Below are 27417 nucleotides of genomic sequence, written 5' to 3' on the forward strand. Positions count from 1 at the left end.
TATTTGGTTCAGGGCTTTAGCTTTTACACCATGGCTGGCTTTTGAGGGCCTCATGGCACATGTGTGCTTGTGTGTGTGCATGTGTGAGGGTGTGTGTTGTATAGTGTGTGTATATATGTTGTATAGTGTGTGTGCAAATATGTGTATGAGTGAGTGTTGTGTGTAGTGTGTGTATGAGTGTGTATATGTGTTCCTGTGTACACATGCATGAGTGTGTGTGTGGGTGTGTGGTGTATATGTGTCTATATATGTGTGTGTTTGTGAGTCTGTGTGTGTGTGGTGGAGTGCTTTCTCCATGGCTGGAGAACAAGGAAAGGAAAAGAAGAAGCTGGGGTTTCACAATCTCCTTCATGAGAATGTCCCATGACAAAACAAACCTCTCATCAGGCCCTGCCTGTCACCTCCTGATGGCGCCACCCCGAGGACCAAGGCTCGATGTGTGGACAGAACTGGCTTTACCACATATGTATAAATATGAGGGTATACTAGCACGCCCTGGGTTGACATTAGCCAGCTGTGCTTGCCCACATTCATGAGGAAAGCATTCTAAGGGCCACTGTGCTCTCAGATATGAGTGGAAACATCCCCTCTCATCTCTGTTCTGCCTGCAGCTGAGGGGAGAACCTGGGAGGATGGGCCATGGGGTCCTGACAATGACTTCAGGCAGTGACCTCAGGATGCCTGGTGCAGTGGGCAGGCTCCCACAGGCAGAGGGGCCCACAGGCAGAGGGGCCCACAGGCAGAGGGGCCCATAGGCAGAGGGGCCTGACACACAGCAGCAGCCAGGTGGCCTGAAAAGACTGGTGGGGTCACACGTGCCATACCTGCCCTGATACCCGCCTCCTGGTAGCTGTCTCTCTAACACACACACACACACACACACACACACACACACACACACACACACATCTGCTAGCACCCAACGTAAGCATCTTCACGTGGATGGTGCTTAATGAAGTGTGTGCACAAGAGGAAGCTGCTATCATCGCCAGCCATCTTGTCTGGTCCTGCTCTCTGGTCATCCTCACCTGCTGAGTTCCTCCCTCCACCCAAAAGCACAGAGATGAGGGGGAGGCAGAGGCATGAGGGTTCCTCAGACACCACCAGGACCTTGCCCACAGGGGGCTAGTCTGAAGCATACAAATAGTTAATTTAACATGTGTGTAAATTTACATGTGTGTAAATTTGTTTGTGTTTGTGCCCTCCCCCAATAAGCTCTGTCTGTCTGCCTGTCTGTCTCTGTCTGTCTCTGTTTCTCTGTCTCTCTCTCAGGCAAGTACAAGTGTACACCTGGAAGTAGAAATGACTGACAGTGGCAAAGCCAATCATTCTAAAAGTTCTCGTCAAGAGGGTAAAAAGGAGGTCTGTGCCCGAGGATGGTCTTCCTTGGCCTCACGGTAGACCAGAATGCTGCATGTCTTTCACCACGTTTGGTTATTAGGCATGAGCTAAGGGGCTCACAGCTTTTCCAACCAGCCAGCCAGGGATCCGTGCGACCTCAGGGCACAGTCCTGGTGCTTAAAGGTCCTCAGGAACCCGGACAAGCTGTCCTATGGTCCAACCAGGAATCTCCCCACCTCTGTTCACAGGCTACCCCACGCCCAGCTAGCTACCAGAAAACAGAACAGCCAGGACTGGGTGTGTGCCCTGGAGTCGAGGAGAGCAGGAAGGGGCCCAGTGTCAAACCACCCCGTCATTTAATTATGCAATGTGTTTGGGCCTTTTGTCAGTTTGTGTTTGCTGAGGAGACTGTGCCACAGGCTCTCCTGTAGCCCGGTAATAAAAGCCATCTACACCCCCCCCTTGTTTTTGGAACAAGAACGGGTATGAACAAAGAAGCAAACGGTCATAAAAGAGCAGTGGGAAGCTGGGCACACATGCCTGGACAGCGCTGCTGGAGGCCGGGCCTTCCAAAGGTCAAGGGTAAACGCACGGCGAAAACACAGACAGCACGGAAATAAATGCCCGGGGAGGAGGAGTCGGGTGATCCGGGCTGACCTCTTCCTAGAACATGTGCTCTACCCGGGGTCTACCACGGGAAGAACAGAGCTGGGGAGCCTTACCCAGGAATCTCTGCGGTGAGTCCTTGTGTGTGTGTGCCCTGTCCCGGCCCCAAACTCACATCCACACAGAACTTCAGAAGGGAACCTCGTTTGGAACAAGGGTCTCGGGAGATGCAATTAAGAAACGATGAGTCGGGCACGGTGGTACACGCCTGTCCCCTCGTGAGAGAGGCAAGAGGCAGGACTGATCCCATGAGGCCAGCCTGGTTTACAGGGTAGATTCCAAGCTAGCCAGAGCCACACAGCAGGATCCTGTCTCCACACACAGACACACAGACACACAGACACACAGACACACAGACACACACACAGACACACACACACACACACACACACACAAATATGATGAGATCATAGAAGGTTAAGATGAACCCTCAACCCAATGGCAGATGTCCCTTAAGGGAAGGGCACAGCGGGGTGGGTCAAAGGAAGACCGTGAGGAGAGGAGAGTGAGCCGATGCCCTGCAAGCCAGGGACTGCCACAGCGTATGTCCTGTCATATGAACTGAGAAATTCCGTGGAAGAGTTCAGATTCTGCTCCAACTGGCTACTGGCCTCGCTGATGCTATGCTTTGGGAGTGGACATGGGTACTTGCCATTGGGTCTTTAACCCAGTGACTGTGTGGCCATCCCTCCTCCACTCCTGCACCCTGGTTCCCGACCTTCTCTTCTCTCTCTGGTCCCCCACAGTAGTTTTTTGATGATTATCAGTCCTGTGGGGTGGTGGGATTGTGGGATGGTGGGATATTGAAATTATGAAATGGTGAGTTGGTGGGATGGTGGGATGGTGGGATTGTGAAATGGTGGATTGTGGGATGGTGGGATGGTGGGATATTAGGATTGTGAAATGGTGGATTGTGGGATGGTGGGATGTTAGGATTGTGAAATGGTGGATTGTGAGATGGTGGGATGGTGGGATGGTGGGATTGTGAAATGTTGGATTGTGAGATGTTGGATTGTGAGATGGTGGGATTGTGGGATGGTGGGATGTTAGGATTGTGAAATGTTGGATTGTGAGATGGTGGGATGGTGGGATGGTGGGATTGTGAAATGGTGGATTGTGGGATGGTGGGATGGTGGGATTGTGGGATGGTGGGATGTTAGGATTGTGAAATGGTGGATTGTAGGATGGTGGGATGTTTGGGTGGTAGATTGTGGGATGTTGGGATGGTGGATTGTGGGATGGTGGATGGTGGGATGTTGGGGTGGTGGATTGTGAAATGGTGGATTGTGGGATGTTGGGATGGTGGATTGTGAAATGGTGGATTGTGGGATGGTGGGATGTTGGGATTATGAAATGGTGGATTGTGGGATGGTGGGATGTTGGGATTATGAAATGGTGGATTGTGGGATGGTGGGATTGTGGGATGTTGGGATTGTGAAATGGTGGATTGTGGGATGGTGGGATGGTGGGATGTTGGGATTGTGAAATGGTGGATTGTGGGATGGTGGTCTTTGCTTCTGGTGGACCTCATCTTAACTCCACTAATTATTTTCTGCAATGGCTCAAACAAGGTAACATTCTGGCGTTCTGAGGGGGAGCAACAGTCAACTCAGTGAACCTCCCCTCAACTCAGTGAACCTCCCCTCTGCCCCAGTTCACGGCCTTGCAGCCTTGTCCACCTCAGCCACACCTGTCCCAGGAGCTTTCTCTTCCAATGGTGGTGGGGGGGAGGTCACTGTGAATATCCTAAAATTCCCACTGACCCAGTCCTGCAGCACCCAGAGTGCTCAGCACCAGCAGCTGCCTGCAGCTTCTGGCATTTCTTTCAGCTGCTATCCTCTGGTTTCTCCCGTCTGTAGGGCCTTCTCTCTCCTCTTCTAGGCCTCCCTACTAGGATTCCCTGAGCTTGATCCTATAGCCAGGCTGAGGCTGATTGTGGATCCTAGAGGAGACACAGAAGGAGCCTTTCTCCCGGAACGGCCTGCTCCTGTTCACTGGCGTGTGCACACCTGCTCCGGTTTAGGGGTTTGAAGGCACATTCTGGGGTGGTACCATGCTTCTGCCCTTGAGCACAGTCTGTGCAGAACTGCCCTCTGCACAACGTAGTGCTCTCCAAGAGGGAGAGAGTCAGGGCACACTGTAGCAAGAAACGGAGGAGGGTGTCAATGTGCCCAAGGCCTCACTGTCCTGGAGCGTGCTGACACGCACACCCGCAGGCGCCCTGTCCTTCTCAGTCAGCATTCAGGCGTGGAGCTGGGAGTCTGCCTCCATGCAGCTGGCGCTCGGCTTCTTGCACAGGTCACGCGATGCCCTGTGTCCCAGGCGCTCAGTTCTCGGGATGCTGCCCTGCGTAGAGGGGCGTTCTCAGGAGCCAGGGGCTGGTGGCAGAACCGAGGATCCCCAGGACTTCCCAGGAGGGCAGAGCCGAGCCCTGAAGCCCGCCCAGCCGCACACAGAGCTGGCCCATCCTTTCCCAGTTCTCCTGAGGCGGAGAATCAGAGCGCGCTGTTCATTCGCAGCGTTTATTTTCCTTTTGGAAATGCCCCGGGGCGGGCCAGGGTAGGGTTTCAGAGTTGTATTTGCCTTGGCTCCCCCTTTGTAGTCTGTTTATTGAGAGTCCGCACACCCCCCCCCCCCCCACCCAGAGCTACACCAGCGGCTGGGCAGGCGGAATGAGAGCCTGGGAGGGCAGAATCGGTCTTCTTCATGTGCCTCAGCCTGCAGCTACCCCGAGGTCAGTCAGGCTGGCGCAAGGCCACCTGAGCAGCCTCGGACACTTCAGAACCATGGCACGTCCAGCTACAGCCTGACCTGACCAGAAAGACAATGTGGTCTATTCTTTCAGGTCCAAAATTACAGCAGTACTTTTTTTCCCTAGGTGATATTCATCCATTCATTCGTTCCTTCCTTCCTTCCTTCCTTCATTCGTTGATTCTGACCACACACGTGGCCCAGGAGAACCTCCAGTTCATTAGGCAGCTGAGGAGGCGTTTGAGGTCATGGCCTTCCTGCCTCTACCTCCTGAATTTTGGGATTGCAGGCGTGCAGCAGCAAGTCTGGTTTGTGAACTAGATGTGAGGGTTTGTGTAGACTAGAGTCCCAGCCCAGCAGTGTTGGTTTGTCCGGTTGTCTGCAGAGCTGGGTGTTGAGCTCAGGGCCTCCTGCGTGCGAGGCGAGCGCTCTGCCTATGGGCTGTGCGCTCAGCGTTCGCCTGCCTTCATTCCTTTTTTCTTTTTCTTCTTCCTTTCTTACTAAAGCAATTTGTTTCCCATAGTAAATTGCCGACTACCCTGAGAGTCCATGCTCCAGTACTTAGCTGTGAGAAGGCAGCAGATGGCAGCAGGATCCTGAGTTTAGAGCTGGGGGTGGGGTGGGGGGGCGCAGGGAGGCGGTTCGCTCAGCAGCAAAATGGCCACCTTGTATGTGCAAAGCCCTGGGTTCGATCCCCATTTAAGTCCGTTTGTTTATCTGATCCAAAAAAGTCGACAGGGGCCAGCTGGTTCTGGAACTTGGTTCTCAAGCCTGCGTCCTGCACTCGTAAAGGTCACACGACACGGGCTGGAAGGGTCAGTTCAGCCAAAGCCTTTCTGCTTTGAGTGACTGCTAGAAACACCACACCACACTAACAGCAGGCAGAGCGGTGGTGGTTCCGAGGCACTGCCTGCCTTCTGGGTCATCCCTGCTGTCCTGTCACAGCACCACACCACACTAACAGCAGGCAGAGCGGTGGCGATTCCCGAGGCACTGCCTGCCTTCTGGGTCATCCCTGCTATCCTGTCACAGCTTCACATGAGAATTCGGGCAATAAGAGACTTGATGAGCTCAGGCTTGCCCAAGATGACAAAATTAGCAGGAGATAGAAGCCCTGGAGTGAAGGGGTCTTTTCCCCTCATGCTCGCACTAATGGAAACCTGTTCTCTGCCAGGACTGGTCTGAGGTGGAATCCCATTACACTGCACTGCTACGTGAAGGCAGGGAGCAGCCAGCCCACACCTGAGTGCAGGACTCGGCCCCGAGGTGGACAGAGTTCACACTCAGCCAACAAGAGGACCCCAAAGAGACGTAGCCAAAGCCCTTGGCTCACAGAGTTGTGCATGTCAAGCTACAATGCTGGGCACCCTGTGACTCACACACCTGTCACATCCTTCCCGAGTCCATTTCCAAGGACGCTGTGTGGGTGGGAATTCTAGGGGTGACGGTGGCATTTGGCTGAGCCAGCGCTCCTGACAATCTCGGCTTCAGCTGGTCTATTGCTGCTTCATTAGGGAGTTCCTCACAAGCCCAAATGCCCAAGTTAGATCACTAGGACCTGCAGAGCATCCGTTGTGTGTGTGTGTGTGTCTGTGTGTGTGTGTGTGTGTGTGTGTGTAGCTAGCTCACTACAGCCTGGCAGCATCAGAGCACGCCGGAACAGCGAGAGACCCTGTCTCAAAAGAGGAGGAAGAGAAGGAAAGGGGAGGAAGGGGCTGTCTCAAAAGAGGAGGAAGAGAAGGAAAGGGGAGGAAGGGGAGGAAGAGAAACAGAATCAAAACAGTTTGTATGAAGTTACCAAAGAATTAGTAAAAACCCTAAAAAGAGGTTGATGACACCTGAAGAATGCCATGCCATCTGTTACAGATAGGTCTCAATTAAAAAAATGTTAAACACAGGGAAATGGATGGAAGGAAGGTGAAGGACATTTAAATGTGTGTTTTCCTTCTTCTTTGGTTCCAGCCGTTAAACCACTGATGACCACTGGATGGTGCTGTGATCCACAGTTTCAGGCTCCAAAGGGCAGCCTGAAAGCCAAGTTCTGGAAGTGTGCTGCCCTTCAAAGACAAAAGACTTAAAAAGCTTCCCGGTGCATTGCTTTTCTGTGTTACGGCCTACCTGATACCTCACTAGGCGTGAGCTTAGAAAGTGAATGGTAAGGCTGTGTGTCAGGGTGGAGAACGGGTGCTGCCTTTTATCCACGTCACCCGCATTTCGCTGGCCAGCCGGAGGTGTGCAGAGATCTGGGACAATGACCAGAAGAGCCTGACCCTAGATTTGGACGAAAGAATGTGGGCACATTCTGCCCACCCTGCTCAGGTTACTCTGGCTTATCAAAGACAAGCTAAGTGGAAAAGGGGATCTGGTAGGTTAACACTGAGCCCCGGCCAGTGCAGGCTCTAGAGCAGAATGAGAAGCCTGGATTCTCATTAGAACAGCAGCCCAGCTGCTGTGACCGCTGACAGGGTGGGGTAAACACTGAGAAAGCACCTGAAACTCCCACAGCAAAAAACAAAGTGAGCTAAACGTAATGAGAAGAAACTGTGGAACTAGGAGGTGCGGAGCATCTGCTCAGCCCGTGAGAAGCCCTGTCACACACACACACACACACACACACGCATGCATACACACAAGAGCTAGAAGCTTCTGTGAACACATCCTCACCTCCACGCCAGCCTTTCCTTCTGCCCCCTGCGGCCTGTTCGAAGGGGCAGAGCGGTAGCTGTGGGCTGAAGGTGTGGAGCACAAAGGAAGAGTGCAGCACTATGCTTCCAAAAGCCAGTCTGCGTGCGGCTCAAGTTGTCGTCGTGGAAGTGATGGAGGAGGCCGTGGAAAGATTCAGCAAGCTTCGGGGACGGGAAGGGGTGCCATTCTGTAGAGGCTGGAGGGCTGTCTGGGAAGATGGGGCAGGAGCGTCAAGGGAGAAAGCCAGGAGGGAGCCACTGAGACCCAAAGCATTCTTCTGTTCTAGGTCACCAGAGGTGTTGAGCTCGGGTGGGAGAGGGCAGGGCCAGAACCTTCCGCTACAGGCCTTGCGCTCGAGAACAGCCCAGCATGGGGCCAGAACCTTCCGCTAAGAGAACAGCCTAGCGTGGGGCCTCCCAGCACACTTGGAAAGAAGCCATATCTTTTAGGCAGGTGAGCCAGCTGGGTGGTCCAAACCAGTAGGGAGAGATGGGATACCCTTGTCCTGTAGCCACCTCCACGGGGCGGGAGGGGCCAGGGAAGGAGTGTGGCATTTGAAGGCACCTGGAGTCAGGGGTGAGACCGTTGCCTGCAGAGCAGGGCTTGTCTGGCAGATGGGCGACATTACTCGTGAGGCTTTTGTTCTGCCAGGAGGTGGTGCAAATTCTTGCCAGAAATGTATTCTCTAGAGACTAGGGGAGGCTGCAGCTACCTGCCCTGGGGCCTTTCCTCCCGCTAAGACATCCATTTATTTATTTAGAGAACTGGGCCTTTCATCTAAGGAAATATTGAGCAAATATTTAAAAACCACGGATTTAAACAATCACAGTGTCAGCCTGCCTCGAGCTGGTCCTAGGCATGGCTGCTGTGTTCCTTCTGCTTCGTCCTGACGTTCCATGGCTAACCAGGTGGGGACTCCTTCCGCTAAGGTGAGTACAGCTTCCTACCTGCACACTCAGCACTTCTGGATGTTGGCCACCTCGGGAGGCCCCCAAGGGAAGCCAAGCTGGTGGGATGTACCCAGGGACCGGAAGGTGGAATTGGGAGAAGGATGGATACACAGATCACGCTGACCACAGGGACACTGGATGAGGCTCGGGGGGAATCATTTTTTGCCTCAGAGTAAAGAGGAATCACAATTAAGCATCTCTTGAGGGTCCCTCATGAGGGAGTGAAGGAGGGAAAGTTACTGTTTAACTTTCCTCATTAATCCTTTATTTCCTTTATTAATCCTCACACAGAAAATTCTCTCTCTCTCTGAAAATGTCTACAAGGCATTGCTTGTAGATGGATACCTTAAGAACCCAAACTAAATCTGCTGGAGGAGAAAGTGGGGAAGAGCCTGGAACTCATTGGCACAGGAGACAACTTCCTGAACAGAACACCAAGAGCACAGGCTCTAAGATCAACAATCAATAAATGGGACCTCATGAAACTGAAAAGCTTCTGTAAAGCAAAGGACACCATTGTCAGAACAAAACAACAGCCTACAGACTGGGAAAGGATCTTTACCAACCCTATATCTGACAGAGGGCTGATATCCACAATATATAAAGAACTCAAGAAATTAAATGCCAACAAACCAAATAATCCAATTAAAAATGGGGTACAGAGCTAAACAGAGAATTCTCAATAGAGGAATATCAAATGGCAGAGAAACACTTAAAGAAATGCTCACCTTCCATAATCATCGGGAAATGCAAATCAAAATGACTCCGAGATTCTATCTTACTCCTATCAGAAGGGCTAAGATAAAAAACTCAAGTGATAACACATGCTGGAGAGGATGTGGAGAAAAGGGAACCTCCTTCCTTGCTAATAGGAGTGTAAACTTGTACAACCACTTTGAAAACCAATGTGTTGCTTTCTCAGAAAAACTGGGACTAGCCATACCTCAGGACCCAGCTAAACAACTCCTGGGTATACATCCAAAAGATGCTCCACTATACCACAAGGTCGTTTGCTTGACCACGTTCATAGCAGTTCGTAATAGCCGGAAACTGGAAACAACCTAGATGTCCCTGGGTCAAAGAATGGAAAAAGAAACTGTGGCACATTTACACAATGGAATACTACTCAGCCATTAAAAACAAAGAAATCATGACATTTGCTGCCAAATGGCTGGAACTAGAGAAGATCATCCTGAGAAACACACACACAGTATGTACTCACTTACAGGTGAATTTTAGTCATATACTACAGGATAGACCTACTACCATGTACAGATTCCATGAAGATCAGTAACAGGGAGGACCCAAGGGAGGACACAAAGCTCGGTCAGAAGGAGAAACAGAATAGACAGAGGTGATGGTGGAAGAGCAGGAACAGGACCGTCAGAGCCAATCAACCAGGGCCCGGAGGGGCCTCTGGAGTCAACCAAGGAAAACACGTGGTCTGGACCTAGGTCCCCTTAGGGCATCTAAGCTTCACATGGGCCCCCTGGTTAGGGGAGTAGGGGACATCTCTGACATGGACGAGGTTACCGGCTTTCTGATCACTTCGCCCTGAGGGGACTGCCTCGCAGGCCACAGGGGAGGAAAACGAATTCAGTCCTCATGTGAATAGATGAGCTAGGGTATCTGGATGGGGGGGTCCCATATTCTAAAGAAATAGGAGGAGGGAGGACGTGGGAGGGTGGGTGGGACTGGGAGGAAAGAAGCGAGGGGCCTATGACTGAGATGTAAATTGAATTGATAATAACACGAAGAACCCAGACTCAGTGTCCTGACCACTTCACCACCTCTGGAACTCACAGCGATCTTGCAGGTTAAATTTTTAAGTCACTGCTGCCTCTGCACAGCCTCTGGCCCCCAGAGTTGTCCATGCTCTGCAAGGGGAAGTTACGCCAACACCTAGAAGCCAGTTTTACCCAGAGTTCAGCTGGGCTCCTGGCTTCCTCATTCTCAAATGTGCCAACCATGGCTCCGTGTCAAACAAACACGGGGCTCCGGGGACAGCCTCTCACCAGACTGGAAAAGGCAGCGGCAGCCACCTTCAGAGGGAACACTGCCTCGCTACTTTTCCTTCCCTTTTGGCCACTTCAGCTTTGAGTAGAAACTGGAACAAGAATTATAATGATACATGCTTATGGATTTTAAGTAATTAATCCCTCAGCGTCCTCTTCTGAGGGGAAGCTTGCTACCCACCTCATACATCAGGCAAGCAGGAGGCCATGTGGCTAGGCTGGGCTGGGTGGTCGCTGGTGTCAGCGGAAGAGCGGAGACCGTGGCTTCGACAGACTTTGGCTTCTTGGCTCTTGTCCAGATGGCTGGGCCCAGCAGACCCTGGAAAGGTGACACGTGAGAAACTGAAATGGACCAGCCCGTCAACGTCCGGGAACAGTTGCTTAAAGTTCGGAGGGCAGGGCTGGCGGCCCCCCCGGGTCTGCTTCTCTTGGAGGGGACAGAAGCCATTATTGCCAGGAGTTCACCTATCTCTCATTGCCAGTTGCTGCATTCTGCAAAGAAATGCTTCCTGGAAGAAATGCCGAACGGCCGAACCCCAAGGTGCATGGCCTTGTGATCCAATAGTGGAGGTGGGGGCGGGGGCAGTTGGAAATATTTGCTGCAATACCCACCCAGGGTCTCGGGGCACTAGTTACAGGGCAGGGTAGCACATGGCTTTCTTGGTGACACTAAGCAAGCTGGCTCCAGCCTGCTTAAGAACATTCTTTTGATTTTTAATGTTTCATTTATTTGTGAGGGGTTAGAGACATTTATGTTTCAACCTTTAGGATGCCAGCCTAGCCTTTGAACTTGTCAGAACAGCAAGGTGTAAAATGCGTGCTGCTCATGAGTCAGGCTGGCTGGTAACCGCTGAGCCATTTCTCCAGGCCCAGGCTGACTCCTTAAGACCTGTCCAGATGCAAGCCATCCAGACACAAGCAGGCAAGCAGAAGGAAAACAAATGAATGAAAAAATAATAAAAAGTATATAAATAAATAAATAGGTCCACTGAATTCCTTCAGACTCCGCTCGTCCGCCTAACCCGAAACCCCGTCGCCTTGCGTTACTGCCCAGCTTCTGTGTGTGGGTGCCCTGGTTCCCTGGTTCAGTTCTAGGTTTCTTAGTAGTCCAGGACATAATTTTCACAATCGATAGTAATGGAAGCGATTGACTAAAATCTCCCCAAGTGCGCTATAGAGATACAGCTAATTTTAGCTTCTTTTCCGTATCTCAATCTCCTCTCATTGAGCCCATTTCCTCTCATCTGGGAGCATCCTCCCTGACGTGGGTGCAGCTGGAAGCCATGTGTTTCTTTCCTTCGCTCCTGCACATGGCAACTTTTTGATTGATGCAGGGAGCCACACGGAGGCCCGAGATGGCCGTCCTCAGTGTTATCAGCAGATGGCACATCTGCCTGGAAAGGGGCTGCCCCTCGAAGCTCACCCCAGCCTTCAAATCGGCCAGCCCGTTTGGGCTGATAGCCCCATATTGAAGTAATTTCTCCCAGCCGAAGGGTCTAGAATAGGTTCAGTTGTAATCTACTTGACGTAGTTTTAACTGCTCGGAAAAACCTGGCAAGGATTAGGAAGAGTGTGTCGGGCATATGGCTGTGTCCCAACTCAATGGTCTGCGAGCACTATTAGGAACTCCTGAAGCTGTTCTCCGGGAAGTGCTGGCTGTTAATGACCCTGCCCAGATGCTCCCGTGGGATCTGTACAGATAGTGCGCAGCTTCGAAGGGAGCAGAGTGCTGAGTTAAAGGCTCACTCAGGAGATGGAGAAGATGCGTCCCGCCACGCCCAGCACCTTTGTTGAGGAGGCAGAGGTGAAGAGAGAGCTTTATGGGGTCAGGGAGAGGCTGACCTTCATAAAGGCTTTCCTTCAGCAACTGCTGGCTGATTTTTTACTTTTTACTTTGTACAGGGCTATTGTCTGAGAGCGCACAAAGACAGACAGACAGCTACACCCTTCAGATGATTATATTCTGACTAGGAGATACGGCCATGATTGACACAATAGTTGACACACGGCAAAGGAACAGCCACCTGACGAGATAATATTCACCACATAAATGAGGCAAATGGCCTGGGTGGTTGCAGCAGACTTGGTTCCCAGCGCCCCGGCCAGGGCCAGGCAGCTAACAACCCCCTGTAACTCCAGCTCAGGGACCCAATGCCCTCCCTGGCCTCTGAGGCCACCTGCATGTGTGTGGCTTCACACTCGCAGATCCTGGCCCGTAAATACAAATAAAAGCTAAATCTTTAAAATGCATGAAGTACAGAGCCTGGAGATGCTTCATCTGTTAGAGCACTGGATGCTCTCCCAGAGGGTCCAGGCCCAACTCCCAGCACCCCACCACAGCTCAGGGCAGGCCCGATTCCCAGCACCCCACCACAGCTCACAGCAGGCCCGACTCCCAGCACCCCACCACAGCTCACAGCAGGCCTGAACTTAGGTCCCAGGGATCCAACACCCGCTCTGGCCTCTGTGCACACAGGCACACAGGCGCACCTATGTTATATATGGGGAAAATACCCATACATAAAATAAAATAAAAACATCTCATCTTAAAATGAATAAAATGAATGAAGTAGATTTATATGTGCTAAGAGTTAGCTGGGAGAAGGCAAGTAACAGGACAAGATGCCAGGTGTAGAAAAATTAAAACACGTTAAATAACATGTATGTGTATGACCACACATGCCTTTATGCAAACATGCAAGGAAGATCCACAGCTCCTTCTGGGAAGTGATGTGAACCGCCCTCCTCCCTAAGAGAAGACAGTGTTCTTCCTCCCTAAGAGAAAACAGTCTCCTTCCTCCTTAAGAGAAGACAGTGTTCCTCCTCCCTAAGAGAAGGCAGTCTCCCTCCTTTCTAGGCACAAAGAGGCACAGCCACCCTGTAAAGAGTCAGCCGGAGGCTTGGCAGGCACTAACCTGAGCAGAGCCTAGGCCAAGCTATGAGGCTCTGTTTCTACAGGAGTTCCCAGAATCCACCAGGAGCTATGATGGCTTCTACTGCTTTTGTTTTGTTTTGATTTTGAGACAGGGTCTCTTACTGTATAGTATATGGCTGGCCTTGAACTCACAGAGATCCACCTGTCTCTGCCTCTGTCATGCTGGGGTTACAGGTGCGCGCCAGCCCATTAAACCTTGCCCACGGTTTGTTTTTAAATATGAAAGAAACCCAGCAGAACAGAACCACCTATGGATTTAGGGTGTTTTCAACTAAGATGGCTTCTACCACTATATTGGTTTTGGAACCTGAAGGGAAAAGGGTGTGTGTGAGAGGGAGGCAGAGAGGTGGGGAGAGGGAGTGGAGAAGGGAAGAGAAGGGGAGAAGGACAAAGGGATGGATGCAGGTGGAAAGCAGGGTGGAGTGGGCAGGGAAAGAGACGAGGAGAGCGAGCGGGCGGCTGGTTCCCTGGTTCCACAGATGACGCTATCCCTGCCCTAGGGAGAGGATGCTGGTTTCCACTGGGGCTCTGGTCTCCCAACGTCACACAGAGGTCTCTGTTTCCTCCATGCTTTTGCCTTCAGTTGAATCAGCCACCTTGCTTAAGTCTCGTGAGTCCAGGGAGGCACCGCTCCAGCGCCAACCTTGGTGCTGCAGGGGCACAAGTCCAGCCCCCCGTAGACTGGGGGCTACAGAACTCCAAAGCAGTGAGCATGCTGTGAACGTGCTTTGGGGCCTCCACTCCTCAGCCAAACCTCGACTTCATGCCCTGTGTGAAGGCTGTTATCAAAACCAAACAAACGTGAACTCCTAGGAAACAAGCGTGTGTGAGGGTCTGGGGAAAATAGAACCCTCTGACCCTGTCGGTGGGCAAGTCAAATGACACAGCCATTGTGGAAAACAAGGTAGAGAGTCCTCAAAATGAATGAATGGATGAATGAAAGAAATGAATGAACAAATGAACAAATGAATGAATAAATAAATGACTGAATAATGAACAAATGACTAAATGAGTAATAAATAAATAAATAGGCCCAAACCCCATGCCTAAGCCTGCCTCCGGATCCACCAGTTCAGGCAGGTCACAAGAGCTCAGGTTCGCACACCTGTGCTCCTGCACATGCAGAGTAGAGGATTCGGGACAGTGCAAACACCCATCAGTGACCCAGTGACAGGCTCTTACTCAGCATAACAAATAACAGAGTTCTGATACCCGCGCGGCGGCCGGAACCACGACGGCTAAGCGAGGCTGCCTTCGTGGCACACCTGGGGAAGAAACCTCCACTGGAGAATCCATCAGGCTGGCCTACGGACATGCCCATGGTGCCCGTGAGGCAGGAGGGCCCAGCCCACCGTGGGCTGTGTGAGTCAGGGGAGCAAGCCAGTGACCCCGCTGCAGGTCCAGCTCTCGGCTCTTCGCTGGACTTCTCCCCAGGGTGGATTGTAACCTGTGACAGCCTTCCTCCCCCAGGTCGCTTTTCAGAGTGTTTGACCGCAGCCAATCAGGACGACGACATTATGTTAAGTGGAAAAAGCGAGACTTCCACGCTGCTGCCGACAGGAGGCGATCACAACAGACGTTCACAGACCCTGGACCAGCACACGCCGCAACGAAACCCGTTATCGTGCACAAATAACACATGTTAATAAAAGTAAATGTCCAAAATTTCCAAACCTGGTTACTGCGAGCCTTCAATCCCAGCACTGGGGAGGCCGAGGCAGGGCCTCACACGTTCCAGGGCATAGCTTCTGTTCAGACAGTGGATAATGGTCATGGCTGTACAACAACATATATGTTTATTTAGTGCCACGGAATCAAACACTTTAAATGATTAAAACAGTAAATTACATATTCACATATATAAGTTAAGTTGTGCGATATATATTTTATAGAAACTTATTTTTTCTAGCTTAAAGAACTGTACTGTGAACAGCACAAATACTGAGATACTAAGAATGTATCCTGTTTTTTAAAAAGTTAGGCTGTTTCATTTTAAAGATTTGTTTTTATGTAAACGAACATTTTGCCCACAGGTAAGTCCACCATGTGCTCGCCGGAAGAGCCTCAGAATTCTGTGTGTGTCCTGTGGGTGCTGGCAGCCAGATCCAGCGCTGAGGAAGAGCAGCAAATGAACCATCTCTCTAGCCATATTCTGTTGGCTTGTTTTATGCCCCCCCAGACAAGGTCTCTCTGTGTAGCCCTGGCTGTCCTGGAACTTGCTCTGCAGACCAGGTGGCCCTGATCGCAGGGATCTGCGTCCCTCTGCCTCCCCGCTGGGATTAGGGCCACCTGGCCACACTCGGCTTCTTAGCTACCAACACTGTCAGGCTCAGCATCAGTCTTACGCCCCCTCTTGCCTGACGAGCACTCAAACCTCTTCCACCATTGGTGCAAGGAGGCCTCCACTTAGCAGCAAACACACCCATGTTCAGGGAGCTTGCGTGTGTCTTGCATTGATCTTTTAAAGGCTCAAACTCCCTTTTATCCGTCTACATAAACTCTTGCGAGCACGGCTTTGGCGTGCCAGAAGAGCCAGCTGTGTGGAAACAGCTCCTGACAGGTCAAATCACTGTTCCGTATGTAGACATCACTTGCTGAAGCTTTGGCGGGTCAGGTCTGACTTTCATGTCTGTGGACAGGAAAGTAAGCCTCTGCTAGGTGCTGTCTGCCTGTGGTTCCCATTCAACACGGAATCCTCTCTCTTCCCCATGTCAAACATCTGGATCCTTTTAGCCAAAGCGCACCTAGACTGGCTATCTGGAACTTCCCCTTGGCTCTCTCATTCATGCAAATACACAGATACCGTAAACTTGAACTTGGGAAACAAAATGTTGCCAATAAAACACTATCTGCTGTAAGGGTTGGAATCTCTACCAGATCTGGGTTACAGAACATCTGCTCGTCAAATAAACATCTGGAAAGGCTTGGGGTCTATCCAATTCCCGTTTGATTCAGCTCGGCGAGGACCTGACTCCGCTGCTGACCTTATAGCCGGACACACATCCGCTGGTAGGGCTGGGCAGAGGGGAGTTCATTCCAACTGACCACTCCCTGAGAGTGACTTCTAATCTTTTTTTTTTTTTTTCTTTTTTTGAGACAAGGCCTCACTATTTAGCCCAGGCTGGCCTAGAACCTGTGATCCCACCTCAACCTCCTGCGTGTTGGGATTATAGGCGTGCAATATCATGCCTGGAAGTTTTAAACATTTTTTTATTACCGTGTATTAGTTATACATAGTAATGGGTTTCGTGATGGTATAGTTTGTGCGTGTATGTAATTTATTTTGATCATATTCATCCCGTCTCCCTCTGTTAACCCCCACCACCAACTGATCCTGTCCTCTTCCCAACCGGCCCCCTTCTGCTTTCGTGTCTCTCCTGTCTGTGACCGACAAATTTGATTAGGGTTGCTCACCTGACATGAATGATGGGTGATTTACAGGAGTGTGGGCCCACTAAAGAAGCTGTCTCCCTTTCCCCAAGCAACCATTAGCCGCCAGTGGCTGCTCAGAGAGGTGTGGCATTTCCCGAGCCCTCTCCTGTTCTCGGCTGGGATGCTGTGGGGGTAATGACAGCTGCTGAGAGCCTGAGTGCAATGGCCACGACATACCCTCAGCACTGCACCCCTTCCAGACCTCACAGTCTTTCCTCTGGATGGCGGGCGTGGAGAGATAGGACTGGGGAGCCAACAGTCTCGCACTCTCAGCCCTTCCAGAGTGGCTGCTGCGACCACCAGCCACTGCAAAAAGCTTCCTACTGTAAGCCCGGAGAAACACTAACGTGTAGGCGGAAACAAAACACGGAGGGCAGCTTGACAGGCACGTGCCCATTTAACGCAGACGCCAGCAGCTTCCCCACTAACGCCTTTGACCTCCTCAGACACGGGCTTTTTCCGGGCTTACAGCACCAGCGTACAGTCTCCTGGGGAACGGGCCTCGCATCCAGTCAGGGAGCAGTTGGTAACCCCGCATGGTCACAGCACTGCGGCACCAGTGAGCTCTCTGGCCTGACAGGTCAAAAGTCGGTGCAGACCGGGCTGTGGTGACGGATTCCTCCCTAGCATCCCACAGAGCAGCGCTTCCCGGCTCCCTGAGAACTGGCCAGCATGGAGGAAGCCAGGGTTTACATGTCAAGCGGTTAGAGAAACCCTAAAGAAACGTGACGGTGATCTGGGTTTTGAAGTTGGTTGGGGTGAAGGCCACTGTTCTGTACAGTCCAGGGAATGGTCTGTGTCGGCTGTACACTTCTGGGTTTTGGTGAACAAGGTTGTTAGGCTTGCAGCAAGCAAAAGTAAAGGAGAAAAGCGCAAGCAGCAGATAGACAGCTCATGGAATCAGACGCTCTCAGTGCCTGGTGGAAACCGCACAGGACAGCTGCGGTAGAGTCAAGTCCGGGCCTGGGAGACGGCGGGTGAGGCGGATGGAAGCCTGCTCTGTCTGTGGAGGAGCTTCTGTTCCTACCACAGGAGGCTCTAGACTGTGGGAGAACCAACAGCAGCTCTGCACAAGACAGTTTGCTCTCTGTTCTCAAAGCTCTTCTTCCAGCAGAGTGAACAGATTCACTACTGAGAAGTGAGAAAAAGGGACACAATAGTTTTTGTTTCTCTTTTTGTTTGTTTGTTTGTTTGTTTGTTTGTAGATGAAGTCTCCATTGCGATGGCTGTCCTGTGTAGATCAGGCTGTCCTTGATCTCGCAGACATCCACCTACTTTTGCCTCTGAGTGCTGGCTTTAAAGGGGTGAGCCACCATGGCAGGTGGGTTTTTTTGTTGTTGTTGTTGTTTTTTAATTTTTAACATCCTTATCTGCTTCCTGTTTTCCTCTTTTCCATAGCTATGAGAGTGCACATGTGGTGTTTGTTTGTCTGAGCCTGGGCTAGCTCATTTACTACATTTCCATCTCACCTGTTTTCCTGTAAATTTTAAAATTACAGTTTCCTTTATAGCTTAATAAAAATCTCATGGTGTCCCATGCTCTTATTTACGTATTTATTTGTTTATTGTCTAGTCATCTGTTGCTGGTCTTCTAGGCTTAATTCCATGGCCTCCCTATTGTGAGAAGAACATTGGGAACCAGGGATGTGTTGGCTGTGGAGTCACCACGGGTTAACCCACCTCAGCCTGCAAAGGACACAGTCTAAGGCCACCGATTATGATGATAAGCGAAACTCGAAGGTTCTGTGGGAGCACACAAGTTAGCTTCCACTGGCTGGAAAGGCCATGTTTCTGAACAATCCGCCAGGAGCTACAAAGGTCCCAAGGGGAGTCTCTTTCCAAGGCTGATCCAGTCCGACAGAGTGTGAGGCACTCCCGTGGGCCTGGCAGGAGCCAAGTCTCTATCTGGGCATCTCGTTGCCATTGGTCAGGGCCAGCGGCAGAAGCGTACCTCTTACTGTCCTGTCCCATGGATGAGAGCAACCTGAAGGCAGAGCCTCTTCCAGGCTCACTCTCCAGCCTGTTTAGTTTGGGAGCCATGCAGAGCAGACAGCCCAGTGACAGTGGCTTCTGGGAAATCCAGATTTTCTCAAAACAAACAAACAAACAAAAAACCCTGTCACTTTAAAAAGGAAGAAAAAAAAATATTTTTTTTAAATAATCAAAAATTGTAGAATCTGGCTATGGCCACAAACGTGTCTATGATCGCAGGCTGCTTGGCAGAGCTCAGCTTTGTTTCTTAACCGGGTGGGCCGTTCCCCACGGTAGTCAGGAGGTCACCCTGGGAGGGCACAGGAGGGAGTGGGCTGCGAGGAAGGATGTCCCCATTCCCTGGGCTCGTATGTGCAGGAGAGCTAAGTAGCCCACAAAATCTCCAGCCTGTCACCCACACACATACCACCCTGTAACTGGAGCACACAGGCTTCTGCTCAACATTCTTCCCATGCCAGCAACACGGATTTTTCACCGCATTCCAAGGAAATCCTGATGTAAAGTTCTGTAGACAGATTGGAATTTTTTTTCCCCAAGGAAATGCCTTTCCACACACCAGGGGCACATCTGTCTGGACAGATGTCTCAGGAGCCATGAGAGAGGCCCAGGCTGGTGGCCACCATGGGGTAGGGAGCCGGAGCAAGGACCAGGGAGGAGGCTCTTTCGCCACTTCCTAGTTCTGACTCAGAGGCGTAATGGCCAAGGAAAAATGGCAGCGTTGTGATTTCCTCCCGAAATCACGGAGAAGAGTAGCGTTCTCTAGAGGGCCACGGTGCTGATTGGGTGCTCTTGGGGCTCAGAAAGTTTTAGACTTGATCTTGGCCGAAGGTGAGGTATGGTGGCTTTAGCAGCACAACCTTCACCCGTCACATCGCTCTAAGCAGCTGAGTGTACCTCACCTCGCTCCTTCATCCACCCTTTGCTTGCTTACTTGCTTGAAGACAGGGTCTCATATAGCCCGGGCTGGTCTCAAACTTGCTTTCCAGCTGATGCTGGCCTTGAATTCCTGACTCTTACAGTAAAGTCCCAACTGCTGGGATTGTAGGCATGTGCCACCACATACCGGGTTTTCTGTTATTTGGGCTTGAACCCAGGGCTTCTTGCACGCTAAGCAAGTACTCTGCCCACTGAACCACGACCCCGTCCCAGAGCCTACACACCAAGGCCTGCATCTCACAACAGAACCCTGAGGGCCTCTCGCTGCAGACTCAACCAGTTTCCAAGTGGGATCAGAACAGGTTCCTTGGCACCTATGATAAGAAGCTCTCTCTCCATGTCCAATGTTATCGGGGCAGCCAGTGTGCACAACTAGGCCGGCCCACACTCTACTTCATGTGATAATAGCTGCTTATGCCCAGTGGACGAGGTGTTTGTTTGGAAATAAAGCAAACGTGGACCACGGGCTTGGAGAGACGGTCCAGCAGTTAGGAGCACTCGTTGCTCTTCCAGAGACCTGCATTCAGCTCCTAGTGCCCGTCTGGTGGTTCACAACTGTCTGTAACTGCAGGTCCTCTGTGACCTCCCTGGGTGTGCACCTGCTGTGCACAGGGCACACATAATGTAGGTGCAGGAGAACCATTCATAAGCCTAACATAAAAGTTAAACGTCTAAACAAAACCTAAACATCCAGGCCACAAGACAGTACACTGAAGTGCAGATTGCTTCTGGCCTTGATGCTAACGCTTTTTCTCCCATTCTCACTATCTTTGGGGGACTGCGGGCTCTCCAGTATGGACTGAGGGCTTAGAGACAGACTCAGCACAGCCTGCTGGGCACCAGGGCAGCCGAGTGCCTGCACTCCCATGCTTGTGTCTCAGGACCCTGTGATATATGGAGCCTTCCCGGGAACAGGATGCAGATGCGCGGGGGAGAGGAGCCGGAGAGCCATGCAAGAAGATATGTCTGTCTGTCCCTGGAGTTCAACACATAAATTAGAAACCACAAATTCAAATATGAAGGAAATATTGACATCTCTTTGGCTTATTTCCTCCTCAAGGTTTAGTTTGAGAGAAGCACAGGCTTTTGTTGTTGCTGTTTTCCTTCCCCCATACACTGACTTTCTCTTGCTGCATCGCAGGCACCACCCAGGCCTGGCAGTCAGCCTGGTAGCGTGTCTGTTTTGGTGAGAGGCTGGAGAGATGGCTCAGCACTCATGAGTACTGTTGGCTCTTCCTGGGAACCAGAGAGGCTAGAGAGATGGCTCAGCACTCATGAGTACTGTTGGCTCTTCCTGGGAACCAGAGAGGCTGGAGAGATACTCATGAGCACTGTTGGCTCTTCCTGGGAACCAGAGTTCTGTTTTCAGCGTCCTCATGGCAGCTCACAACTGTCTGTGACTCCAGTCCCAGGAGATCTGAACCTTCTGCATGCACCACACACGCACATGGGTGCATGGACACACTCACAGGCAGAACACCCACATATGCAGTAATAAATAGATGAAAAAGTAGTTTTGGCTTTTTGAGGCAGCGTTTTACTGTGTAGCCCAGGCTGTCCTGGAACTCGTGCTGTAGCCCAGGCTGGGCAATTTTTAAACATACTTTAAAAGTTTGCTTTGGTGGCTTGGGCTTTGTAACCAGGGCTGCAGTTATGAGTGTAAGCTCTGCTGAAGCACTCTAGGAAGCTTCCTAGTTTAGGCCACGTGGGTCAGCCAATGCCCCGAACGGCAGGTGAGAGGACATCCCTTTTCTTGGCTGCCTGCCCTGACCCCAGTGCTCTGTGTCTGGCTTCAGGGCAGTGAAGACCACGCTGTGTCCTGGCCGCCACCTCCACATGCGGTGCCAGGCTGCAGGCCCGTCAGCACCAGAGAGCTTAGCGGGCCTCTGCCAGCGGGAGCACTCTCGCCTTCCTCCCTGGCCTCCGCCAGTGTGAGCACTCTCGCCCTCCTCCCCGGCCTTCAGCCAGAGCTCAAGGTGCTGGCTTCCGATTCTAAGGTGCAGAGGGGAGAGTCTGTTCTGGTGTGAACGAGGCTCCTTCCTTCTCCCACACAGAGACCAACACAGGCCAGACATTAGCTCCACGGGTCAGGTGGCCGACCTGACAGACAGGCCACACGTCCAGGACCCATTGGCCTTGTGCCCATTCGGGCAGACGCTGCCTTTGGTACTCACATATACCATACAACGGGGCAGCAGGCACTGAGAGGACAGACACAGGCTGGGGCAGAGACCCTGCCCACAGCTCTGTACCCACCGTGCTCTGTGGACCTTCACCCAGACATAGCACTCTGTGAAACAGGCCTGCCGGGACCTCCCCGCCCAGGCGCAGTGGGCTGAGCGGTCAGTCACCCGCCAGTACTGGGCGGGAAGAGAGAAGCTTAAAGCAAGGCTCTGGGTCAGGGCTGTGCAGCCATGCCTGCGGCCAGCCAGGCAGAGGGTGGGGCTGCCAGCCAGCCGCCCACGTGCTGGGGAGCCTGGGGCAGGCGAACAGCCGTGAGCTGAGTGACGGAGCTTTGATCCCGAGGCGGGGATAAAACACCCCGAGAAAAGCCGCTCAGGAGAAGGGCTTCTTTCAGCTGAGGGCTCTAGGTTTCCCTCCATCCCAGCAAGGAGCCTCAGCGTCCACACCACATTCACCATGAGGGGCGGAGAAGCGCACGGAGACACCGTCCACCCTGCCGCTTCCTCTACGCTGAGGCCCGGGCACTGCCCTCTTCCTGGACAGCTCCTCGCACACCGACTAGGGAAATCGAGGCAGTCCTCCAGAGACGTGCCCACCGGATGCAGACAAGCCTTCATTGGGACTCTCTTCTCAGGGTGTAGGTGTGTCAAGACAGAACCAGCCACCGCGCCGGCTCGTTCCTGAATGGCCCTGGTGCACTTGGCCCTGGCCATCCTCCTGTCTCAGCTCCCGGGGTGCTGGGATGGCAGATGTGTGAAGGATGGGAGGACGGAGGACGGTCTCGCTGAGGAAATGAGGGTGACAGAGGAGCTGATGACAGCGCGGGGCACGGGCTGGGCCAGATGCGGCTTTTGGAAACTTGGCAGAAGCTTCAAACGGTGGCTTCCTGAGAGGGCAGGCCACAGGCCGGGGAGGGCGGCGGGTGCACCCGCAGGGGGGGCGCACGTGTGCGGTGTCCCCGCAGATGCCCCGCGTGAGAGCCCCCGGGGCGTGCCCTCACCAGCGCGGCACCGCCCTCCGCAGCGCAGACCGGGCCTTCCGGGGGCAGCAGCACGGCGCACCTGCTCAGGGTGGCTCCTGCCTGGTCGGAGCCTCCTGCTTCAGCCCAGCCTGAAGCCCAGCCCCAGGCTGCAGGGGAGCACCTCCAGGAGAGAGCAGAGCTGCAGGGGAGAGCAGGGCTCGAAGGAAGCACCGCCAGGAGATAGCAGGGCTGCAGGGGAGCACCTCTAGGGGAAAGCAGGGCTGCAGGGGAGCACCTCTAGGGGAGAGCAGGGCTGGAGGGGAGCACCATCAGGAGAGAGCAGAGCTGCAGGGGAGAGCAGGGCTGCAGGGGAGAGCAGGGCTGCAGGGGAGCACCTCTAGGGGAGAGCAGGGCTGCAGGGGAGCACCTCCAGGGTTGAGGTGTCCTTGGTGTTGAGAACAGGACTGCCAAGAGCTAACGGTGGCGCTTAGGCTGAACAACCAGCTTAGTTGTTCAATGCTAAACGCTTGCTGCTCAGTCATGAGGCTCAGAGTTCAAATCCCAGCACCATGCCAGACACATGTAAGCCTAGCTCCCGAACTCTTTGGATTCTGTGGTGCCTGCACACACATGGGCACATATGCACTCACAGATGCTTGCACTCATACACAATTAAGTAAGTAGATCTCTTTTTTAAAAAGAGAGAAATGACGGATTTTTAATAATTTCAGCTGGAAAACTATAAGGTCCCCTGGAGCAAAAGCCCAAAGCCCCGTCTACCTCCAGCAGAGCCACAGACCACCAGACCAGCGTGGCTCTCCACACAGTCACCACTGCACCCCTCAAGCAGGCGTCCTCGCTCCCGAAGGTCTTGGCTGTCGTTACTGTTACTACATCCCCCGAGAGCATCTGTGCGCATTCACACCCGTATGCCAGAGGCCAGAGGGCGACAGCAAATGTCCTCAGTCACCTCCACCCTGTTTCTCCAGGCAGGGTCTGCAGCGTGCCTGGACCCCGCTGACGGAGTGTGCGCAGAGAGCTCCGGGGATCTTCCAGCCCCCGCTCGAGGCTGGCTATAAACACGAGCCTGACACGGAGCCCACTGTCCACGCGGTGCTAAGGCTTGCACTCTCATGCTCATGCGGGCGAGCACTTCACCAGCAGAGCCTCCTCCTGTCCTTCCTCACACGGCTCCTCCCTCTGGGCAAAGCCTCGGGAAGGTGTGCAGCCTCTGTTCACCCAGAAGCCTGAGCTCCACCCGAGGGATGTCTGTGTGTGTGTGTGTGTGTGTGTGTGCACTGTGGGATGTCTGTGGGTGTGTGTGCACTGTGGGATGTCTGTGGGTGTGTGTGGACTGTGGGATGTGTGTGTGTGTGTGTGTGTGTGTGTGTGTGTGCACTGTGGGATGTCTGTGGGTGTGTGTGCACTGTGGGATGTCTGTGGGTGTGTGTGTGTGTGTGTGTGCACTGTGGGATGTCTGTGGGTGTGTGTGGACTGTGGGATGTCTGTATGTGTGTGACTGTGGGATGTCTGTGTGTGTGGACTGTGGGATGTCTGTATGTGTGTGACTGTGGGATGTCTGTATGTGTGTGACTGTGGGATGTCTGTGTGTGTGTGTGTGGACTGTGGGATGTCTGTGTGTGTGGGCTGTGGGATGTCTGTGTGTATGTGTGTGTGTGTGGGCTGTGGGATGTCTGTGTGTGTGTGGGCTGTGGGATGTCTGTGTGTGTGGACTGTGGGATGTCTGTGGGTGTGGACTGTGGGATGTCTGTGTGTGGGCTGTGGGCTGTGGGATGTCTGTGTGTGGGCTGTGGGATGTGGGATGTCTGTGTGTGGGCTGTGGGATGTGGGATGTCTGTGTGTGTGGACTGTGGGATGTCTGTGTGTGGGCTGTGGGATGTCTGTGTGTGGACTGTGGGATGTCTGTGGGTGTGGGCTGTGGGATGTCTGTGGGTGTGGGCTGTGGGATGTCTGTGGGTGTGGGCTGTGGGATGTCTGTGGGTGTGGGCTGTGGGATGTCTGTGGGTGTGTGTGGACTGTGGGATGTCTGTGTGTGTGGACCGTGGTATGTCTGTGGGTGTGGGCTGTGGGATGCTTGTGCAAGCACCGAGGCACAGAAAGAAAAACGTTGTGGCACTGAGTTATTCCTACTTTAAACGCTGTTCGCTTAAATTCACTTTAGCCCCACAGGGCGACCACTAGCCCTCAGTGCTCACCTTGCTGGCTCACTCACGCACACGAAAACTTCCTTTCTGTTGCAGAGTAATGAATCTTTCCCGCAGGCTCTCCTGAGCTGAGTGTCAGGGCCTACCTCATGCCCACAGCAGCTCTTTGGGCTCACAAGAATTCTCACCATCATGTTCACACTGTCTGCCCTGAGGTCCTCGGGGGTACTGGGCCCCCAAGGTCTCAGCTAACACAGAGAGCCCCCATTCCACTGTAGCACACCGCTCCACCGTGCAAGAGCAGGGGCTCCGTGATAAACAGGTGACACACAGGAGCAGTCCAACCCTGAGGAGCTCCGCTGTGTGATAATTCCCGACGTCAGCACGGCGGCTTTAGAACACGCATGCGCAGCAGTGCACCACGCTTGATGAATGAGCCATCCCTCGGAGACGGATCGGGAGGTTTGCCTCCGGTACCCGCAGTGACGGATGCCCCTCGTGAGACAGTTTGCACACGCCTTTGCAGCCGCATCCAGAATACCTGGACTTTATTGCCTGCCTCCCGTGCGTGAACCCAGGCTCCCCGGAGACGCCCAGCAGGTTGAGGCTCCGCTGCCTCAGCCTCTGCACTCCGACCCGCCGCCCTGGTCACAGGAAAGCGCCCGTCAGAAGGCCAGCCTGCCTCGGAGTGACATTTCCCAGTCCCGTCCATTACTCACCGACAGAAAATAATGTGATGTGAATTCCCCGCTTTGAATAATACGTGGCTCTGTCCACGTGGCTCCTGCACTAAGGATGAAGGAATTCTCCTGCAGCAGCTCTTAGCTCTCTGGGGGAAGTAGGGGAGACGGCAGGTCGCCACGACGGTTACATTTAGTTTCCTAATTTCTTTTCCTTCCTTTTTCCTTCCCTTAGTGCTTGTTCTTCCAGGTTTGACTGCCTGAGACCCTCGAGCTCTGCTCTTAGGAACCATCACGCCCGGACGCCCCATTTGGCCGTGTCACCTCTTCCTACCGTGTGAAGCAGAAGCAGGCTGGCAGACATTGGTTTCATTTCATCTTTAAAGGTCCATTGTCTCTTCTTTACGGACTCAGCTGTCTCGTCCTTTTAGAACTCTTTACTTTTTAGTCTTAGAATTTTTTAAATTAATTTTTAAAAATTGTGTGTGTGTGTGTCTTTGTTGGGATGTGCACTGCAGAGTCTAGAAGAGGCCCCGAGGCCCCGGAGCTGGGGTTACAGGCAGCTGCAAGCCACCTGATGTGGGGTCCCTGCGTGGATCCTGGGAGCTGACCTGGCGTCCTCGTCTCAGCTTCACTGGTGATGAACACAGTGGGCGATGGCCTTAGGTGTTCGACCCTGTGTTTCCCCCCTTTGACCACACTTGGACATGACTAGATTTTGATATCTGATCCCTAGAGGTAGGTGAGTAATGTGACATGATAAAGACACTTGAAAGTGACTCGCAGCCAGCCCTTATGGTATGCGCTGTGTGTGCGTTAGAGTATGATGCCCAGCCGGTCACTGCCGGTCACTGCCGGTCACTGCCGGTCTGCGTGGCCAGTGCTGTCTGGAGCATCAGGCTCTGCGGAGCAGAACTCGGAGCCCGAGCTCTCGCCACGATCCCTCCACTAGCCTCTGCGCACTGGGGAAGCTGCGCGCTGGAACGCTTCCTTCCGGGAAGCCCCCTCCCAGCATTCCCTTCTCAGACAGAAGGCAACGCTGATGCTCACCGGGCGTGGGTGTGCACGTCTCTCCATGCACCCCGCTTTCACAGGAGGGCAGAGCTGAGGAGCTGCTGGTCCCTCCCTCAGGCAGCGCCCCGGAGGGCCTGGGTCTCTCCGTGCTCCTGAGACAGGGCACCCACCCTTCCCCGAGACACACGGGCCACCGAGGTTCCACGCTGCCTGCTGACAAACTCACTTGGCTCAGTGGATGAACACGAGTGACGAGGGAGCAGGCCACTTCAGAAGTTGTGACAAGTTCTCCAAGGTTCTAGAAGGTTCTGGGAACGGCTTCCCTTCTCTGCACCGCCACGTGTGCCACAGACAGGGTGAGCGGGAACCCTGCCCTCTGTCCTTCGCACATGCCCAGCTGGGACAGACAGCACCCAGTGACCTGCTCCTGAGTGTATTGCTAGTGAGTCAAGCCTTTTACACACTCATTTGTATTCACCCAGACCACTGTTGTGGCTACAAAGAAATGTTTCTTCCTTAGCAGAGTCGCAAAGAATCTGAACAGAAACATATTAATCATGTTTGAAAGGCGGTATCTCTTCACATAGACAATCACCAGCACCAGAAATGCCCATCCCCCATCAAAACCCTACGACCAGGCTTCCTGGCACGGACAGTGCGTAACTGGCTGCTTTGCTTCCGTCGGGTGAGAGGGTGAGAGAGCCAGACCCT

General features: G+C 52.9%; 1 protein-coding gene and 1 long non-coding RNA gene across 8 annotated transcripts in view; one reads left to right on the plus strand and one right to left on the minus strand.

The window, feature by feature from the left end:
• Cldn14 (claudin 14) overlaps positions 1 to 27417 on the minus strand; it is a 77587-nt gene that overhangs the window by 12300 nt on the left and 37870 nt on the right. For 3 of the 7 annotated variants that reach the window (XM_060370772.1, XM_060370768.1, XM_060370769.1), the window contains exons 2-4: positions 15018 to 15119; positions 10590 to 10727; positions 7423 to 7651 (exon numbers count right to left, since the gene is read on the minus strand). The gene's annotated coding sequence lies outside the window, so the exon portion shown is untranslated. The remainder of the gene's footprint in view (positions 1 to 7422; positions 7652 to 10589; positions 10728 to 15017; positions 15120 to 27417) is intronic. The other 4 variants (XM_060370767.1, XM_060370771.1, XM_060370770.1 and 1 more) reach the window with 3 other exon arrangements.
• Positions 1966 to 10027, plus strand: LOC132648612 (uncharacterized). The gene is made up of 5 exons (XR_009587053.1): positions 1966 to 2078; positions 6721 to 6913; positions 7730 to 7896; positions 8204 to 8372; positions 8685 to 10027. It is a non-coding gene; the product is annotated as an uncharacterized LOC132648612 (long non-coding RNA).

Source organism: Meriones unguiculatus, chromosome 17 (genome assembly GCF_030254825.1).
Source record: "Meriones unguiculatus strain TT.TT164.6M chromosome 17, Bangor_MerUng_6.1, whole genome shotgun sequence".
NCBI classification, from domain to species: Eukaryota; Metazoa; Chordata; class Mammalia; order Rodentia; family Muridae; genus Meriones; species Meriones unguiculatus.